This window comes from Dendrobates tinctorius, unplaced genomic scaffold (genome assembly GCF_039654945.1).
Source record: "Dendrobates tinctorius isolate UK_male_01 unplaced genomic scaffold, ASM3965494v1 ptg000125l, whole genome shotgun sequence".
Classification (NCBI taxonomy): Eukaryota; Metazoa; Chordata; class Amphibia; order Anura; family Dendrobatidae; genus Dendrobates; species Dendrobates tinctorius.
This window is the reverse complement of record NW_027361793.1, coordinates 9,244,595-9,266,454: the sequence shown is the minus strand read 5'-3', so window position 1 is coordinate 9,266,454 and position 21,860 is coordinate 9,244,595.

The following is a 21,860-nucleotide window of genomic DNA, read 5'->3' as shown; positions in this document are numbered from 1 at the left end:
TATACCTATAAATAAATGAGTGAAACTTATATAATTCATTACATATATTAAAAAGGACACAAAACAAGTGATCAGAATAAATATGGAATGAATAAGTGAATTAGCACCTTTAACATCCACAACACAAATAAAATGATCAGTATAAAATTATCTATAATAATAAATGCCCTAACCAGCTTCCGGTTGTAACAACTTCCATCCAGTTGTAACCGGTGACGTCACCACACACACACGCACATGTTAACCCTCAACACACCACACCGCCTCAACACACACTCCTCTCACCTTTCACCTCCACTCATGTCCACTCACTCTTTCACTCCACATACGTTCCTTTCTCTCACTCCGTTTCTCATACTCACACCGTCATCGTCGCTGCCCCGACATCTTCCTCCGCCGCCGCGATCCAGGATCCAGACGTTCTCCAGGCCGCCGACATGTTCTTGCGGGACGCCATCTTGGATGTCGTGAAGTCCCGCGAGATTCAAGATGGCGTCGCCGCAACAATATGTCGCTGGCGTGGACGACATCGGGATCCAAAAAGATGGCGTCGGCGAAATCTCGCGAGATTACGCCGACGCCATTTTAGATCCCGATGTCGCCCATGCCAGCGACATGTTGTTGCGGCGACGCCATCTTGAATATCGCAGGACTTCACGACATCCAAGATGGCGTCCCGCAAGAATATGTCGCTGGCGTGGGCGACATCGGGATCCAAAATGGCGTCGGCGTAATCGCGCAATCTTTTTCGCCGACACTATCTTGAATATCGCGGGATTTCACGAAATCCAAGATGGCGTCCCGCAAGAACATGTCGGCGGCCTGGAGAACGTCTGGATCCTGGATCGCGGCGGCGGAGGAAGATGTCGGGGCAGCGACGATGACGGTGTGAGTATGAGAAATGGAGTGAGAGAAAGGAACGTATGTGGAGTGAAAGAGTGAGTGGACATGAGTGGAGGTGAAAGGTGAGAGGAGTGTGTGTTGAGGCGGTGTGGTGTGTTGAGGGTTAACATGGCAAGAGGTGTTAACGACGTCGGCGAAATCTCGCGAGATTTCGCCGACGCCATCTTGCATTCGTGAAATTGCATCATTTACCTCACGCCGACTTGCTGTGCGGACGCTTGGCATTGCCTGTACCACCATAGCTACTGCTGCCTTGGTCCTATGCCTGTTTACTGCCGGTGTCTAATTACTGGACCAATTTGCCTGTACCGCCATAACTACTGCTGCCTTGCTCCTCTGCCGGTGTCTAATTACAGGACCAATTTGCCTATACCGCCATAACTACTGCCTTTGTCCTCTGCCGGTGTCTAATTACAGGGCCAATTTGCCTATACTGCCATAACTACTGCTGCCTTGCTCCTCTGCCGGTGTCTAATTACAGGACCAATTTGCCTATACCGCCATAACTACTGCCTTTGTCCTCTGCCGGTGTCTAATTACAGGGCCAATTTGCCTATACTGCCATAACTAATGCTGCCTTTGTCCTCTGCCAGTGTCTAATTACAGGGCCAATTTGCCTCTATCGCCATAACTACTGCTGCTTTGGTCATCTGCCTGTTTACTGCCGGTGTCTAATTACAAGGCCAATTTGCCTCTACCGCCATAACTACTGCTGCCTTGCTCCTCTGCCGGTGTCTAATTACAGGGCTAATTTGCCTCTACCGCCATAACTACTGCTGCCTTGCTCCTCTGCCGGTGTCTAATTACAGGGCTAATTTGCCTCTACCGCCATAACTACTGCTGCCTTGCTCCTCTGCCGGTGTCTAATTACAGGGCCAATTTGCCTATACCGCCATAACTACTGCTGCCTTGCTCCTCTGCCGCTGTCTAATTACAGGATCAATTTGCCTCTACCGCCATAACTACTGCTACCTTGCTCCTCTGCCGGTGTCTAATTACAGGGCCAATTTGCCTCTACCGCCATAACTACTGCTGCCTTGCTCCTCTGCCGGTGTCTAATTACAGGGCCAATTTGCCTCTACCGCCATAACTACTGCTGCATTGCTCCTCTGCTGGTGTCTAATTACAGGGCCAATTTGCCTGTACCGCCATAACTACTGCTGCCTTGCTCCTCTGCCGGTGTCTAATTACAGGGCCAATTTGCCTCTACCGCCATAAGTACTGCTGCCTTGCTCCTCTGACTGTTCACTGCCTGTGTCTAATTACAGGGCCAATTTGCCTCTACCGCCATAACTACTGCTGCCTTGCTCCTCTGCCGGTGTCTAATTACAGGGCCAATTTGCCTCTACCGCCATAACTACTGCTGCCTTGCTCCTCTGCCGGTGTCTAATTACAGGGCCAATTTGCCTCTACCGCCATAACTACTGCTGCCTTGCTCCTCTGCCGGTGTCTAATTACAGGGCCAATTTGCCTCTACCGCCATAACTACTGCTGCCTTGCTCCTCTGCCGGTGTCTAACTACAGGGCCAATTTGCCACTACCACTTCATAACTACTGCTGGGCAATTACAGGTTCAATTAGTATCTGTTTACTCTACAATACTCCAGGACGCCTTCTTCACTGCCAGATAACTGCCAAATAGACTCCTTTACCTGTGCCAACATGAGTCATAACAAAAAGTATGCCAATGCCAGTGAAAGGAAAGCAGCTTTAGCACTATGACAAAAACAACGCCGTGCTAATGAGACTCCTGAGGAAAAACACCATCGCCTTGAGAAGATTAAGGCTTATAAACGCCGTCGCCTCACACACGAATTCCCTAACTCTAAATCCATAAGATTGGCTGAAGAAGCCTCTGCACGCCGTCACCGCCGACAACAGACGGCCTCTTCCTCATCATTATTATTAGACTCACAACAGGATGCTTCCACATCAGCATGTGGAACAATTTACTGCTACACTTCATCCCATATGCCGTTCACTGACATAACTAATCAGCAATCTGTTTCTGCCCTATCAATACCACCATTCAATACCGATGCACAGTATGCCAATGCCAGTGAAAGGAAAGCAGCTTTAGCACTACGACAAAAACAACGCCGTGCTAATGAGACTCCTGAGGAAAAACAGCATCGACTTGACAAGATTAAGGCTTATAAACGCCGTCATCTCACACACGAATCCCCTAACTCTAAATCTATTACATTGGCTGAAGAAGCCTCTACACGCCATCACCGCCAACAACAGACGGCTTCTTCCTCATCATTATTAGTAGACTCACAACAGGATGCTTCCACATCAGCATGTGGAACAAGTTACTACCACACTTCATCCTATATGCCGTTCACTGACATAACTAATCAGCAATCTGTTTCTGCCCTATCAATACCACCATTCAATACCAACGCACAGTTTCTTCACATACAAGCTGCAGTTAGCCCGCAGAAAGTGCAACCAAGACAAATATACGTTGGTCTCAAAACTAGGCGCACCCCATCGGTTGGACATGCACTTCTACTACAACCTCACATTTTCACTAATGATGAAAATAGTATTACCGAACACAGCTGTGGTGACATGACCCATGTATGTGAGCATTGCGAAGCTTTGCATTTTGTAGCAGAGATACCTTCTGATAACAACTTTACACTCTGCTGTCAGAAGGGTAAAGTCCATGTACCCATACTACAATATCCTGATGTCTTTACACGTTTGCTGAAAGGGCAAAGTGAATTTAGCAAAAATTTCATGGATAATATTCGAAGTATTAACAGTTCCTTTGCTTTTGCCTCCATGGGTGCAAATATTTCACCACCTCCTGGATATGGCCCATACTGTTTCCGCATACATGGCCAGATATATCATAGAACTGGAACACTACATCCCTCAGATGACCAGCAACGCGTATTTGCCCAACTTTACATTCTCGATACCACTACCGCAAACGAACAACGCTTACGATGTAAAGAAAATCAAAAATGTCATCCTACATTGATGAACATTATTGCCCTTCAAATCCAAACTATTAATCCTTTTGTGGAAGCTTATCAAATGTTATGTGATGTGGAAGAACAAGAAAAAATTAAATCTCTACAAAACGGAACTGTCATGCCAAACATCACTATGGCTATTAAACAAGATCGTACTCAAGACCCTCGACGCTACAATAATCCCACTGTCAGTGAAGTAGCAGTCGTGTTTCAAAATGACAATGGTGAGCCACCTTTCAATAGAGACATTAATTCATTTAAAACCTGATCCCCATAACCCTTTAGCTCCAAAAACACAACAAATTAGTATTCTCCATAGCAATTTGGATGCCCTCCTCTATCCAATATTTTTCCCTTATGGAGACCAAGGATGTCATGATGGACTCAAACAACAAGGCAAAAGTTCGAGGAGGATCACTCAACTCCAATACTATTGCTATATGTTATCTGTCAGAAATTACTTTAATCCACTCCTCAATGGTGGTAAGCTAACACAGCAATATTTAGTAGATGCTTATGTCAAAATCGAAGCTAATCGCCTACATTACATCCGCAAACACCAAAAAGATTTAAAAGTGGAGGATTACTGCCTCCTTCAAGAACATCTACTCAAAAAATCGGTTCAAAAGGGCATCCCTATTGGGAAAACCGTCATTTTACCATCTTCTTTTGAAGGCAGTCCAAGAAACATGCAGCAGCGCTACCAGGATGCTATGGCTATTGTTACAAAGTATGGTCGACCAGATCTATTTATCACCATGACATGTAATCCTAAGTGGAATGAGATTACTACACATTTAGAACCGTGGCAGCGTGTTGAACACAGACCAGACTTGGTTGCACGTGTCTTTAAAATTAAACTGGAATCCCTCTTAAAAGACATTAGCAGTGGATTATTTGGAAACGTCACTGCAATGGTCCATGTCATTGAATTTCAGAAGTGTGGTCTCCCTCACGCTCATATTTTAATTATTCTTGACAGCCTGTCTAAATTACGGACTGAGGCGGACACAGACAATATAGTCTGGGCTGAAATACCTGATGAAACAATCTAACCTCAGCTCCATAACATTGTTCTTCAACACATGATTCATGGTCCCTGTGGAGAACACAATCCTAATTCTCCCTGTATGGATCTTGGAAAGTGTAGCAAAGGTTTCCCAAAACAAAACCAACCATATACCATCAAAGAAAAGGATGGCTATCCCACTTACCGCAGACCCATTGGCAAAACATATGAACACCATTCTAAGACGATTGACAATTCATGGGTAGTTCCATATAACCCATTTTTACTCACCAAATGCAAGTGCCATATTAATGTTGAAATATGTGCTTCCATTCAAAGTGTAAAATATTTATTTAAATACGTTTACAAAGGACATGACAAAGCCAACCTAGAAATTTCCCAAAATAACATCCAACATGATGAAACACACCAATTTACGGATACCAGATATGTTAGTGCACCTGAGGCTGCATGGCGGATATTTGCTTTTCCTATGCATAAACAATCTCATGCCATCATTCGCCTAGCCGTACATCTGCCTAATTCTCAACCACTCTATTTTCATGAGAATGACTCTGCAGACAACATCCATCAAAAGCTCAATTCGAATTCTACACTTATGGCGTATTTCAACCTTAATAAGATCGACCACAATGCACATAACTATTTCTACCACGAAATTCCAGAACACTACGTTTGAAAACAAGGCACATGGGAACAAAGAAAACGAGGGGGTCTCACAGTTATTGGAAGAATGTATACTGTTAGTGTGAAAGACCAAGAACGCTATTATTTACGTTTGTTGTTACTGCATGTAAAAGCTGCTACCAGTTTTGACAGCATTAAAACCGTCAATGGAGTTATGCATGAAACCTTTAAGGATGCTGCGTTAGCACTTGGATTATTATTCGATGATAGCATCTGGAGACATACTTTAACAGATGCTTGCATTCTTAACATGCCTTCCCAACTTAGAGACATGTTTGCTTATATCTGTATTTTTGGCCCCCCCAGTAATCCACTTGAATTGTGGAATGAATTTAAGGACCATTTTTTACAAGACTATTGTCATACATACCACAGCAACACTGAAGAGTGTATCAATTGTGAAGGATATGCTATGAAAGATGTCCAAGATGTCCTCATAGTCCATGGAAAAACTTTTGCTGATTATAATTTACCACGCCCAGCAAAAAATATTAAACAACTCCTTAAACAATATGATAAGGATTATGAGTTAAAAAAAGCTGCAGAGATGAAAGAAACTCTTAATCAGGAGCAACTTTTTGCCTATGATGTCATTACTGAAGCTTTCCAAAATAGCAGTTTAATACCAAAGTGCTTTTTTCTCGATGGACCTGGTGGCAGTGGAAAGACCTACCTATACCATCTACTTACACATCATTTAAGAGGACAAGGAGAAATTGTGTCACCTCCAGTAACTACAGGAATAGCATCTAACTTGATACAAGGAGGTCGAACAATCCACTCTCTATATGGCATACCTATTCCGATCAACGAAACATCTGTTTCCAGGATTAAAAACGATACAAATGCAGGAAAACATTTAAAGAGTACAAAACTTTTTATTATTGATGAGTGCACTATGGTCCAAAAACATGCATTGAATGTGATAGATAGACTTCTACGTGACATCATGACAACAAATGTTGCTGAAAAAAATAAAACACCATTTGGAGGTAAAGTTATTGTTCTTGGAGGAGACTTCAGACAATGTCTTCCCGTCATCGCTCATGGAACAAGAATAGACATTGTAGATTCCTGCATTAAATATTCAGAACATTGGCAACATTTTACCAGACTACCGCTAATTAACAACATGCGCTCCACTGATCCTGAATACAGCACTTGGTTGCTTAAACTTGGAAATGGTGAGCTGTCTAATGAACATAACCTTGGAGAGGATGTCATTGAAATTCCTCCAGACATCCTTTGCACTGGCTCTATAGTAACCGAGATCTTTGGAGACCATATTTGCATTGATGTTAATGACCAACAAAGCCTCGACACTGCTGCATCACATGCTATACTATGTCCGAAAAATGATGACGTCGATTTTCTGAACTGTAAAGTAATGGATCGCATTAGTGGTGATTATACTGTATATACAAGTGATGATTCTGTCGATGCTGATGAGGCAGAGGAATGTGAAAACTACCCAGTTGAATTTTTAAACTCTCTGACACCATCAGGAATGCCATCACAACTCTTAAACTTAAAATTGGCACCATTGTGATGCTATTAAGAAACCTAAACACCAAGAAAGGTCTCTGCAATGCCACTCGCCTCATTGTCATTGCCTTACTCCGCAACATCATACAGGCTAAAGTGATTACTGGCTCAGCTGAAGGAGACATTGTGTTTATTCCACGCATCGATTTGTGTCCTTCAGAAACTGGGTTACCTTTTAAATTAAAACGTCGACAGTTTCCTCTAAAACCTGCTTTTGCTATGACCATTAACAAATCCCAAGGACAGACCCTCAATCGAGTTGGAATTTTTTTGCCCGAACCTGTATTTGCCCATGGACAATTGTATGTTGCATTCTCCCGAGTAAAGCAACGCAGCAACGTTAGGGTCAAAGTGGTGGATACACCACTTCAAGGACAATTGCTACCTAATAGCCCAAAAATCTTCACTAGAAATGTCATTTACAAAAATGTCTTACTTTAAACTATTTAAGTTGGTCCTGGAATTGATAGATATATAGATATATAAATAATAGTTACATTCTAAATAGATATAGATAATAGACTTCTAAGACTTCTATACATAGCTTGATATATGTTATATATATAAATATTTTAAGCAGATAGATATATCTTACATTAATTATCTCTTTCACATATATGTCATAGACATATTTAAATCCATAAAAATATACATAGGTATAGGTATATATAGATTTAAAAAAAAAAGGCAAAAACAAAAAAAATTTAGGCAAACATACGTAGATTTCAACTACATAGCTAACACATACCTACATAACTTAGGTAATAATAATTATTTTTTTATTTATTAATAGAGTACTATTATTTCAATAGCACTTTACATACATCAGTAATACTGTCCTTCTTGAGGCTCACTATGTAAATATCTTATCCACATAAAAACATAGGTGTGATACATCTATCTACTATAATAAATGCGCTAAGCAGCTTCCGGGTTGTAACAACTTCCGTCCAGTTGTAACTGGTGATGTCACAGCACACCTCTTGCCATGTTAACCCTCAACACACCACTCCTCCTCAACACACACTCCTGTCACCTTTCACTATCTCCACTAACGTCCAGTCGCAGGATTTTAGAATACTCAAGATGGCGTGGCCGCAAGAACATGTCGCCGGCGTGGACAACGTCGGGATTTAGGATGGCGCCGGTGGAAGAAGATGTCGGGGATCGTGGAGCAGCGATGATGACGGTGTGAGTATGAGAGACGGAGTGAGAGAAAGGGTCGTATGTGGAGTGAAAGAGTGAGTGGAGATGGTGAAAGGTGAGAGGAGTGTGTGTTGAGGCGGTGTGGTGTGTTCAGGAGGAGTGTGTGTTGAGGGTTCACATGGCAAGAGATGTGTCACTATCCTCCCGATGCAATAGCATCGGGCCTTAATCTACTATAATAAATGCGCTAAGCAGCTTCCAGGTTGTATCAACTTCCGTCCAGTTGTAACTGGTGACGTCACAGCACACCTCTTGCCATGTTAACCCTCAACACACCACTCCTCAACACACACTCCTCTCACCTTTCACTATCTCCACTAATGTCCACTCGCAGGATTTGAGAATACTCAAGATGGCGTGGCCGCAAGAACATGTCACCGGCGTGGACAACGTCGGGATCAATGATGGCGCCGGTGGAAGAAGATGTCAGGGAACGTGGAGCAGCGATGATGACGGTGTGAGTATGAGAGGCAGAGTGAGAGAAAGGGTCGTATGTGGAGTGAAAGAGTGAGTGGACGTGAGTGGAGATGGTGAAAGGTGAGAGGAGTGTGTGTTGAGGCGGTGTGGTGTGTTCAGGAGGAGTGTGTGTTGAGGGTTCACATGGCAAGAGGTGTGTCACTATCCTCCCGATGCGATAGCATCGGGCCTTAATCTACTATAATAAATGCGCTAATCAGCTTCCAGGTTGTAACAACTTCCATCCAGTTGTAACTGGTGACGTCACAGCACACCTCTTGCCATGTTAACCCTCAACACACCACTCCTCAACACACACTCCTCTCACCTTTCACTATCTCCACTAATGTCCACTCGCAGGATTTCAGAATACTCAAGATGGCATGGCCGCAAGAACATGTCGCCAGCGTGGACAATGTCGGGATCCAGGATGGCGCCGGCGGAAGAAGATGTTGGGGATCGTGGAGCAGCGACGATGACGGTGTGAGTATGAGAGACGGAGTGAGAGAAAGGGTCGTATGTGGAGTGAAAGAGTGAGTGGACGTGAGTGGAGATGGTGAAAGGTGAGAGGAGTGTATGTTGAGGAGGTGTGTTTGTATTGAGGGTTAACATGGCAAGAGGTGTGTCACTATCCTCTCGATGCGATAGCATCGGGCCTTAATCTAGTATATATTAATTTTGCTGTACATTAGAATTCATTGTATTCTATTATTGAATAAATACATATCATCACTAAAGAATACAAATAAGCCGACCAAGATAAATTGTGCTTGTTCATGGAATTTTACAGTCCCATTATTTCTTGTCCGGAGTCCAAGATACAATCATATCAGCTGGTCCAAGAAGCCAGTCATCATCGGCCATACGGGGACAAAAAAACAGTCCAAGTAAGCACAGAGAACTCAAGGTAACTAAAAACAATAAAATAAAAAATTATAAATAGATATCACTGTTAAAAGAACCCCTATGAAACTAACCCTAATCCCCTAAAATGGTAACAAAAAATGAAACCAATTAAAGAAATTCACTGAAACCAAAATTTTCATTTCGCCCAAAAGGGGCTCTAGTCCCCAACCTGCAGATCCATTTACTTTCCAATTTAGCTACATTTTTGGCAAGATCCTCTTCCCTAGATCCCATCTGGACAACATCAATGCCCTTCACCTTGAGAAGGCTAGAAACACTATTATAATATTGGAAGAAGTGTCTGGGTATTGTTTTAAAAATGAAGGGTCTTCAATGGTTTTTCCTTTCTGTATATCTCTTACATGCTCTCTCGTGCGTATACGGAGTTCCCGTGTTGTAAGCCTAATATAAAGTTTGCCGCATGGGCATTCTGCACAATAATAAATCACCCCTTTAGTTGAACACATAAAAAAGTGCCCGATGCATTGGAAAAAACCTTGCTCTATATCATATTGTCACACCCCTTGGAATATCCACATGGATAAAAACCCATTGTTTCCAACCAAGTACTACTTCTTACTGTTGGTGGTTCGTAATGACTATGTACCAAGATGTCCTTAAGGTTTTTAGATCTTCTCGCCGTGATCAGTAGGGAAGTTGACAGGAAATTGCTAAGAGCTGGATCCGATAATAGAATTGGCCAATATTTTTGAATGACTTCTCGAAATTCTGACCACTGACTATTATATGTGGCTATAAGATGGATGTTATTTTCTGAGTTCTCTAGTTTAGATTTATTCTTGTAGAGAAGCTCATTTCTTGCAGTATGTTTAGCCTTATGATAACTGTCTCTGATCATTTTTCTGCTATAACCCCTTATCACTGAATCTTCTTCTGAGTTCATGGGACTGCTGTTCAAATGCCTGTTCATCCGAGCAGATAGAGCAGATACGTTTGATTCTAAGAAATTGACCCTCCAGTATCCCTCTGATAATAGATGGGGCTGTGGCGACGTGGCATGCAGAAAGGTGTTGGTTGCTGTAAACTTTCTATAGACTTCCTGTCATGCCCTTCTGTCTGTATCTGCTTGTCGGCGTAACAATTCATGTGTCTGCTTTAACCCCTTACTCCTTTCCCCCTAATTGAGCTGGGATACTGCTGGCTGTTCCCTGTATGGAGCCTGCTCAGTTCCCTGCTCTGCTGTGTAGCTGCACATGTGGTGTAAGGTCTTTCCTCTGCTGCTTGACCATTCACATGTGCGGTCCCTGGTCACCGCTGTGGAAGCTGTCCGCGGGTTGTGAGGTCATTTGCAGCTGGTGCATGACTTTCCACGTGTGTCTAGGCTTGCAGAAGATGCCAGGTGCTCTAAGCTGCAGTTCCTGCACTGATTGTGCTGCAATGGTTTCTGTGTGTGCTTAGGGTGTGCGCGGCCACACCTCCCCTGCTTTTATCAGGGTTAGTGTGTGTACTTGAAATGCTGTCCCCAGCCAATTGCTGAGGGGCAGTTCCTTTATAAACTTACCCTATGTGCGGGGCCAGAGCTACTCACAACTCACAAAGCTCCTGAACCTTGCCATGTGTGTCTCGTGTCTGTGTCCCTGGACCTCGCCTGTCTCTGTTTTGGTACCAAATTCCCTGCCTTGATTCCTGCTTTGTCCTGTTCCCTCGCCCTGCCCCGTAGGTGGTATATCCGGGTCTGAATCCCTGATCCTGTACCTGTCCATTACCTGACCCTGTCTAAATTTGCCCTGGCCTGGAGGCGGTGTTTCCAGGCTTGAATCTTTGATCCTGTAACTATCCTGTACCTGACCATGTCTAAACTGTCTGCTGTGTTATGTTCCTGGAATCCCTCTGTGATTGGAGCCCTGCACCCAGTGATCTGAGACTCTTGTAACCAGTGTTCCTGCTGAGTATCTACTATGCTGTGCTCTGACTACCATGCAGTGCTAGCTCCATTCAGGCCCAGCAATCCTGAGGTGTTAGCATCATCACGCTTGAGTTCCTTCCTAGGTCTGATGCCCGAAGCCTGTCTACCGCAGTCTGGGACCTGATGACCGCTGCCTGGAGCTGGATGACTGGAGTGGTGCCTGTAGGTCGTGTTGGATGTCCGGAACCAAACAACTCCCGTCTGATGTCTGCCGGTGACTCTGATGTCCTGTGGGTTACCCTGATGTCCTGATGACCTCGTGTACCCTGATGTCCTGATGACCTCATTTGTCCTGATGTTCTGATGACCTCGTGTGTCCTGATGTCCTGATGACCTCGTGTGTCCTGATGTCCTGATGACCTCGTGTGTCCTGATGACCTCGTGTGTGCTGATGGCCTGACTGTGTCCCGATGTCCCGCTTATGAGTGCCTCGGTGATCCGATGGTGCCTTGGGTCCACTGGGTGGTACCCTTCTGGGAGGTGTGGAATCGGGAGCCTGGTTTAGCCCTGTTTTGTCTATGTACTGTGACTTTACTTTAAGTAAACTTTATTTATACCTGAAGTTGTGCGGTGTCGTCAAGTCCTACGTGTCCTTGTCCACATGCTCAGCTGCCACAGAATCCCGGTCGCTGCCCTTCCCTAGTTCAGGTAGGCCAGGGTCCCCCTCTGTGGTATAGAGGGTCCATATTGCGTCCCCGGGGGATGCTTGCCCCTCGCCGTCGGCATGGAGGCGCCTGCTGGGCCGCGTCTGCGGCTGCAGTCATGACACTTCCGTTGTCAAATTACCGCTAGGTGAGGCTTTAATTTGAAGATCAAGAAAGTCCAATTTTCTGCCAACCTTGTATGTCAATTTAATATTTAGGTTATTCCTATTCAAGTTGGTCATCAAGGAGTCCAAATCTTGTCTAGAGCCCTCCCAGATGAACCACACATCATCGAAGTAGCGCATCCAATGACGTATTTACTCTATGTCCGGGAGAGGATCTCTGGCAAAAATCTTCCTCTCCCATGCACCTAAAAATAAGTTGGCATACGAGGGTGCACAGGAGACCCTAGAGCAGTACCCTGTTTTTGAACATAGATTTTTTTAATTAAAAATAAAACTGTTATGGGTCAAAATAAATTCCAGCAGAACCAACAAAAGATCGACCAATCGTGAATCAAGATTACTGGTTTTAAAAAGCCATGAGGCAGCGGCCAACTCATCTTTATGTCTAATGGACGTATATAAAGACTTCACGTCTGCTGTGACCATCACCATATTATCCGACAAATGCATATTGTCTAACCTTTGCCAAGCAGATGTGGTGTCCCTGATATATGATGGCAAGGCAGCTACAAAAGGTTTCAAAAAATAATCCAGGGTATCACAGATAATCTCACAAAAGCCGTCATTGCCTGCCACAATTGGTCTTCCTGGAGGGTTATTGGGATCATTATGAATTTTGGGAATCAAATAAAAGGTGGGGAGTTTCGGTTCCAGTTTTCGTATAGTTTCTAACATTTGTTTAGGGATAATTCCTTCCAAAACTTCTTCCAGAATGGAAATCAATTCTTCCTGATAAGAATGCAGCGGATTGGATGGCAATGTGCGATAGCAATTAATATCATTCAAAAGTTTGTATGCCTGAATTTCACACATTTCGTTAAGCCATATCATAAGATTGCCATCCTTATCCTCCGCTTTAAACACCATGTCTTTCCATTCCCTAATTTCTGTTAAGGCTTGTTGTTGATCATAGGTTAAATTGAATTTTTTTTATGTTTACTAGTAGCTAGTTTTTCAATATCAGTGGAGACTAAGTTTGTAAAAAAAATCCACTGCAGGACACAAGCCTAAAAAGGGGAACTTTTTAGGCTTATCAAAGAGCCTACTCAAAAACCTGCTTACCTCTGGTGAGTCCTCATTGTGCTCTGCTAGAGACTCCAATATCTCCAGAGCTTCCTGCTCTTCCTTGGTGTTAAAACAGTCTATTGGTGTGGTTTTCGCATGTAGCTTTTTTTAAGACAATTTTACAGGCGAACAAATGTACATCCTTAATGGCTAGAAAAGGATCTATAGAATGGGATAAGGAAAAAGTTAACCCTTTCTCCAGGGCTTCATTTTGAGATTTTGACAGAATATGTGTGGATAGATTACCTTATTCTTGTCCATTTCAAAATTTCTCTCTCTCCTTTAATATGTAGATGGTTGGAATGTATTTTTTCTGCTGGCACATCTTGTAGTAGGTCCAGTTCTTGAATTAACATCAATATCATTCCTTGAACCATGAGCTTCTACCAATGAAGAGAGAATTAATTGATTCGCTATGCCTAGGTAGAGATTTGATATTTCTTTCTGGATTCTGCCAGCGGTAGATCTTATTTGATTCTTTATCTAAGAGATCTCTGGAGAATTTTTTTCTTTTTGCCATCACTGATATTGAGTTCGCTTTTTCCAATTCCTTTTCAATATCTTTTAAATGTCGATCCAGTACTTCAACTTCCATCTCTTTCCAAATAGTTGTCAGAATAGTATTAATTTCATCATCAAGTATTTTCAGGGTTTGTTCTTTATGTTCAACAATAATTTGGATAAATGTCAATGAACATATATTTGCTGCCTCTACCCATCTTTTAATGAGCTCATCATTATCAAGATTAAATGTTGGAAAGAGTTGGATACGTAATCCTCTCGGAATTATTTTACATTCCAAATAATTGTCAAGTGATGTCTTTGTCCACCATGTTTTGGTTTTACGAAGAAGCAGATTTTTATATTGCCTAATAAGATCTTTATGGGCAAAGATGGTATCATTCAAGACACCCAAGATACTAGATTTGAAAATATCAGTAGCTTTTGTAAGCCAGAGAGTTTCTCTGGCCTTCATATCCATTTTATTTATCCTGGATTGTCTGTCTTAAACAGAAAAATATACAATGTCATCAATTAATGATCCAAAAAGTCCATGTGCTAAATACAGTACATAAATATTAAATCAATCCGTTTCACTAAATTTCCTCAACCATGGGGAAGTGAACAGAAAAAAGCACATTTCACAGAATATCCTTTAAAAATAATATCACTTAGTATGTTCTCCCCGTGTTTGCGTGGGTTTCCTCTGGGTACTCCAGTTTCCCCCCACATTTCAAAGACATACTGATAGGGAATTTAGACTGTGAGCCCCATCAGCGATGATAATGTGTGCAAACAGTAAAGCGCTGTGGAATATGTTAGCGCTATATAAAAATAAAGATTATTATTATTATAAATATTATTAAAAAGAACTCAACAATTAAAACACAAATCAAGACCTCAGGTGTGAGAGACACTTAGGTACAGACTCCTTTAAATACACCTAATTATATATCAATTTGCATACAGTATTCAAATAAATTAGAGAGGACTAGAAATTGGCCATTATAAACCCTATATACACCAATAATGGACCATGGTTTTTTATGGATTAGCAGAGGAATAAATTTGGTCAAAAACTTGGTGTCTTTATTTCATTAAAAGAATTTTTAATTAATGTCTGTGTGAGTGTTTTTTTAACCCTTTACTAGTCTAGGGTTAATAATGGATAGGTGTTTTATTGACACCTCTCCATTACTAATCCGGCTTAATGTCACCTTCAAATGGCAAGGTGATATTAACCCATTATTATTAACCCATTAGCCACTGCTACAGGGCAATGGGAATAGAGAGGCTAAGTGCCAGAAAAGGCATCTTATAGATGCGCCTTTTCTGGGGTGTCTAGGGGCTGATTTTTGTAGCCAGGGCAGGGCCAAAAACAATGGTCCCTCTCAAGGCTATTAATATCTGTCCTCACTCACTGGCTTTCCTTCTCTGGTTGAGAATTTACCGTGAGAGCCCACACATTTTTTTCACCGAAATAACCCCTTAATTTAACACCTAGATGTCCCAAATTTTACACACATACCCTAATATAATTATTAGTCAAAGACATATAAAAAAATAAAGGAAATGAAATGGTATATTAATAATAATAATAATAATAATAATAATAATTTTATTTCAATAGCACCAACATATTCCGCAGCACTTTACATTATAGAGGGGATTTCTACAGACAATAGACATTACAGCATAGCATAGCAATAGATACATAGATCAAAACAGATACCAATAGGAATGAGGGCCCTGCTCGAAAGCTTACAATCTGTAAGGGAGAAGGGGAGACACGAAAGGTGGGTGGTAACAATTTCTTTTATTGTTTTTATTGTTTGGACCATCCTTAATGTAAGAATCGGGTGTTCCTGTTGCTGCATGAACCGGTTAACAGTCTAAATATGTAACAGTACAGACACATAGGGCTATTAAATGCAAAAAACATGTGAGAACATGATGCGAGGAACCTGGATATGATAAAAAATTTTGAAATGAGCCACACAGGAATATTTAGGTTAGTGCATTGAGGTGATACGCCAGTCTGAACAATTGCGTTTTTAAGGCACGCTTAAAACTGTGGGGATTGGGGATTAATCGTATTAGCCTGGGTAGTGCATTCCAAAGAATCGGTGCGGCACGTGAAAAGTCTTGGAGACGGGAGTGGGAGGTTCTGATTAATGAGGATGTTAACCTCAGGTCATTAGCAGAACGGAGGGCATGGGTAGGGTGGGAGGCTGACACTAGGGAGGAGTTGTAGGGTGGTACTGAGCCATGGAGTGCTTTGTGGGTGAGGGTAATAAGTTTATACTGAATTCTGGAGTGGATGGGTAGCTAGTGTAAGGACTGGCACAAGGTAGAGGCATCGGTATAGCGTTTGGTGAGGAATATGATCCTGGCTGCAGCATTCAGGAAGGATTGGAGAGGGGAGAGTGTTGTGAGTTCATTCTCCCCTTCACCTTTGATGTCTGATGAACTCCCTCTGCTGGTGAAGAGAAGTAGTGAAATTGATTGGGATGGGAAGAACCTGTCATCTGAACAGGCGGAGTGTGATTGGACATCTGGAATTTCTGAGTGGATATAAGGCAGCCGACGCCCTGCAGGGCTGCTGGTGATCCTTTCTGCTCTGAGCTCTTGCATCCAGCTTAGTTCCTGTCTACTAAAAGCTAAGTTTTTGCCCTGCTATTATTCCATGAGATTTTGTCTGGTTTCCTTAGTGTTTGTATTCAGCCAGTCCTGGTTGGGACTGGCTGAATTCCATTTTTGTCTCTGATCAGTTGATCTCTTTGCTCTGTTTTCAGAATATACCTGAGTGCTGATATAGTGATTTTCAGGGCCTTTTTCCCTATCAGACGGTTGGGACATTTTTGGTAGGGTTTTTTTGCGGATTGCAGCCAGCATCTTTTCTGTCCTGTCCTATCTAGTTAGTTGGGCCCCATCGTTTGCTCAGCCTGTCTTTCTGTCTGTGTTTGTGTTTTCATCTGTTTTTCACCGACAATACATGTTGGGGGCTGTCTATTGCTTTGGGGTCTGCTCTGGGGCAGTTTAAATTTCCCCTTTCCTTCTTTAGGCTTATGTAGTTCTCCGGCTGTGACGAGGGGTCTAGGGCACCGTAGGAACCCCCCACAGCTACTGTTAGTTGTAGTGTACAGGATCAGGGGTCTGCAATCCGATAGCTACCAACCTCTCCGGTTTTCTGGACTTAGCTTGTATTTTTGTTTTCTCCTCCTCCGGTGACTCATTCATAACAGAATCACCAGCCATACCGCAGATTCTAGGGTGCTCAATAGCAGGAAGGAATTGTAAAAAAAAAAAAAAAAGTTTCAGAATTTTTTTTTGGTGTATATTTTTTCCTCTATTTCTCTGAGGCCGTAGGGGGAATTTTTTCTCAATGGAGATTAAGCAATTGTCTGATTGTGTGGAGCAGCTTACTGCTGAAGTGCGGGGAATTTCCGCCTATCTTGCTCATTCACATGCTGCTGAACCAAAGATCCCTACTCCTGATGTGTTTTTTGGGGATCGGTCTAAATTTCTGAATTTTAAGAATAATAGTAAATTTTTTTTGCCTTGAAGCCTAACTCATCAGGGAGCTCCACGCCGCAGGTTAAAATTCTCATCTCTTTGCTGCGTGGCGATCCCCAGGATTGGGCGTTTTCTTTGAAACCTGATGATCCTATTCTGACTGATGTGAACGCATTTTTTCAGGCCTTGGGTTTGTTGTATGATGAACCAAATGCTATTGATCAGGCTGAAAAGGCCCTGTTGGCATTGAGCCAGGGTCAGGATTCTGCAGAGTTGTACTGTCAAAAATTCCGAAAGTGGGCGGTCCTTACTACCTGGAATGATGGTGCCTTGGCAGCTCTCTTTCGGAAGGGTTTGTCAGAAACCGTAAAAGATACTATGGTGGGATTTCCTGTTCCCTCTGGTCTTGACGATTCTATGTCATTAGCCATTCAGGTTGATCGGCATTTGCGTGAACGCAAAACTGCACGAGAGGTGTTGCCACCTGTTGAACAAATGTCTGAACCTATGCAATGTGATAGAGTTTAGTCTAGGGCGCAACGTCAGGAGCTCAGAAGGCATGATAAGCTGTGTTTTTTCTGTGGAGATGCCTCTCATATTATTTCTGTCTGCTCTAAACAAGAGAAACATTTTGCACACACATTTGCTGTGGGTGGTGTTCAACCTAAGTTTCTTCTGGCAATTACTCTGATCTGCTCCCTGTCCACATTTTCTGCTAAGGCTTTTGTGGATTCTGGAGCAGGGTCTGAACCTGATGGACTTGGATTTTGCTAAACGTTGTGGGTTTGCTATGACACCTCTGCGGACGCCTATCCCTTTGAGGGGTATTGATGCTACTCCTTTGGCGAAGAATAAACCTCAGTTTTAGACCTAGGTGGTAATGCGGGTCGCCCCAGACCATCAAGAAAATTGCAGATTTTTGGTGTTGCATAATTTGCATGATACCATCGTTCTGGGGTTTCCCTGGTTGCAAATCCATAATCCAGTTTTGGATTGGAAATCTGTGTCTGTGGTGAGTTGGGGTTGTCGGTGTGCCCTTAGTGACGCTCCTATTTTTTCCACCTCTCCCCAGTCGCATGATGTTCCTGACTATTTGGCTGATTTTTATGATGTATTTAGTGAGAATGAGTCTGCGTCTTTGCCTCCTCATAGGCGTTATGACTGTGCAATTGAGCTGAGCCCTGGGTGTAAATTTCCCAAGGGTCGACTTTTCAATTTATCTGTACCCAAGCACGAGGCTATGCGATCCTATATTAAGGAGTCGTTGGAGAAGGGTCATATTAGACTATCCTCTTCACCCTTAGGTGCTGGGTTTTTTTTTGTGGCCAAGAAAGATGGTTCATTAAGGCCTTGTATTGACTATCGTTCCCTCAACAAAATTACTGTTAAATATCATTATCTGTTACCCCTGATTTCTGATCTATTCTCCAGAGTTAAAGGTGCTTGCTGGTTTACCAAGCTTGACCTCAGGGGGGCGTATAATCTTATTCGCATTAAGCAGGGGGATGAATGGAAGACGGCGTTTAATACTCCGGAGGGACATTTTGAGTACCTGGTGATGCCTTTTTGGCTCACTAATGCCCCTTCTGTCTTCCAGTGCTTCATGAATGATATTTTCCGAGACTTTGTGGATAAATTTTTGATCATCTATCTGGATGATATTTTGATCTTTTCCTAGGATTGGGACTCTCATGTGGAACATGTTCAGACTGTGTTCCGGATTTTGAGGGAGAATTCCCTGTATGTCAAGGGATCGAAATGCCTTTTTGGTGTACAGAGGATTTCATTTTTGGGATTTATTTTGTCTCCGTCAACTATTGAAATGGACCCGGCCAAGGTACAGGCCATTTATGATTGGGTTCAGCCCACTTCTTTGAAGGCCCTCCAGAAGTTTTTGGGCTTTGCTAATTTTTATCGTAAATTTATAGCTAATTTTTCTGGTATTGCCAAACCATTGACTGATTTGACTAAGAAGGGGGCTGATGTGCTGAATTGGTCTCCGGAGGCTGTTTCTTCTTTTCAGGAGCTGAAGCGAACGTTCACTTCTGCTCCAATTTTGCGGCAACCTGATGTCTCACTCCCGATTCAGGTAGAGGTGGACGCTTCTGAGATTGGTGCAGGAGCTGTTTTGTCCCAAAAAGATCCTGTAACATCTAAAATGAATCCCTGTGCTTTCTTTTCCCGAAAGTTCTCCCCATCCGAACGTAACTATGATGTTGGGAATCGGGAACTGTTAGCCATGAAATGGGCATTTGAGGAGTGGAGACATTGGTTAGAGGGAGCTAAACATCAAGTCGTGGTCCTTACTGACCACAAGAATTTGATTTACCTGGAGTCGGCCAAACGCTTGAATCCTAGACAGGCTAGGTGGGCCTTGTTTTTCACACGTTTTGATTTTGTGGTCTCTTTTCTTCCGGGCACTAAGAATGTCAAGGCAGACGCCCTCTCTAGGAGTTTCTTTGCTGATTCTCCTATTGTGACCAAGCCTGCTACCATCTTAGGTGAGGGGGTAGTTCTTTCTGCCACCTCGCCCGATTTGAGACGTGTTCTGGAAGAGTTTCAGGAGGACAAACCTGAGCGTTGTCCCATTGGAAAATTGTATGTTCCTGACCAGTGGAGGAAGAGAGTGATGTCTGAGGTTCATCGCTACGCATTGGCTGGTCATCCAGGTATTTTTGGTACTAGAGATTTGGTGAGTCGGTCTTTTTGGTGGCCCGCCTTGTCTCGTGATGTCAGGAATTTTGTGCAGTCCTGTGGGACTTGCTCCCGGTCTAAACCTTGTTCTCGCTCTAGTGGGTTGTTGATGCCTTTGCTGGTGCCCAGGAGGCCATGGACCCATATTTCAATGGATTTTATCTCTGATATGCCTGTCTCTCAGAGAATGACTGTTATTTGGGTGATTTGTGATAGATTCTCTAAGATGGTCCATCTTGTACCACTCCCTAAGTTGCCATCGTCCTCTGAGTTGGTGCCCTTGTTTTTGCAACAGGTGGTTCACTTGCACGGGATTCCTGAGAACATTGCATCTGACAGAGGAGTTCAGTTTGTTTCTAGATTTTGGAGGACTTTCTGTTCCAAGCTGTGAATTCAGTTGTCCTTCTCCTCTGCGTTTCACCCTCAGACCAATGGGCAGACGGAGAGAACAAACCAGTCTTTGGAGTCGTATTTGAGATGTTTTATTTCGGCTGATCAGGATGATTGGGTTTCATTTTTGCCCTTGGCCGAATTTGCTTTAAATAATAGAGCTAGTTCTGCCACTTTGATGTCACCTTTTTTTTGTAACTTTGGGTTTCATCCTCGATTTTCTTCAGGGCAGGTGGAGTCTTCTGCCTGCCCAGGTGTTGACACTGTGGTGGAGACAATGCACCAGATTTGGGACCAAGTGGTGGATAAGTTGTCTCTCTCCCAGGAAAAGGCCCAGTGGTTTTCCAACCGTCATAGGACCATTGGCCCCCGGTTTAAGGTGGGTGATATGGTTTGGTTGTCATCAAAGAATATCTCTATGAAGGTGGCTTCTCCAAAGTTTAAACCTAGATTTATTGGACCTTACAACATTTTGGAGATTCTTAATCCGGTCTCTTTTCGATTGGCTCTTCCTGTTACATTCAAGATCCATAACGTGTTTGATAAGTCTCTGTTAAAGAGGTTTGTTGAGCCAGTAGTTCCTGTGGTGGCATCTCCTGACCCTGTATTGGTTGAAGGTAATGTGGAATATGAGGTTGAGAAGATACTGGATTCTCGTCTGGCTAGACGGAGACTCCAGTATTTGGTTAAATGGAAGGGTTATGGCCAGGAGGATAATTCTTGGGTCCCTGCATCCGATATTCATGCCGAAAGATTGGTTCGTGCTTTTCATCGGGCCCATCCTGATCGCCCTAGTGGCGTGGATGAGGGTTCGGTGACCCCTCCTCAAGGGGGAGGTACTGTTGTGAGTTCATTCTCCCCTTCACCTTTGATGTCTGATGAACTCCCTCTGCTGGTGAAGAGAGGTAGTGAAATTGATTGGGATGGGAAGAACCTGTCATCTGAACAGGCGAAGTGTGATTGGACATCTGGAATTTCTGAGTGGATATAAGGCAGCCGACACCCTGCAGGGCTGCTGGTGATCCTTTCTGCTCTGAGCTCTTGCATCCAGCTTAGTTCCTGTCTACTAAAAGCTAAGTTTTTGCCCTGCTATTATTCCATGAGATTTTGTCTGGTTTCCTTAGTGTTTGTATTCAGCCAGTCCTGGTTGGGACTGGCTGAATTCCATTTTTGTCTCTGATCAGTTGATCTCTTTGCTCTGTTTTCAGAATATAC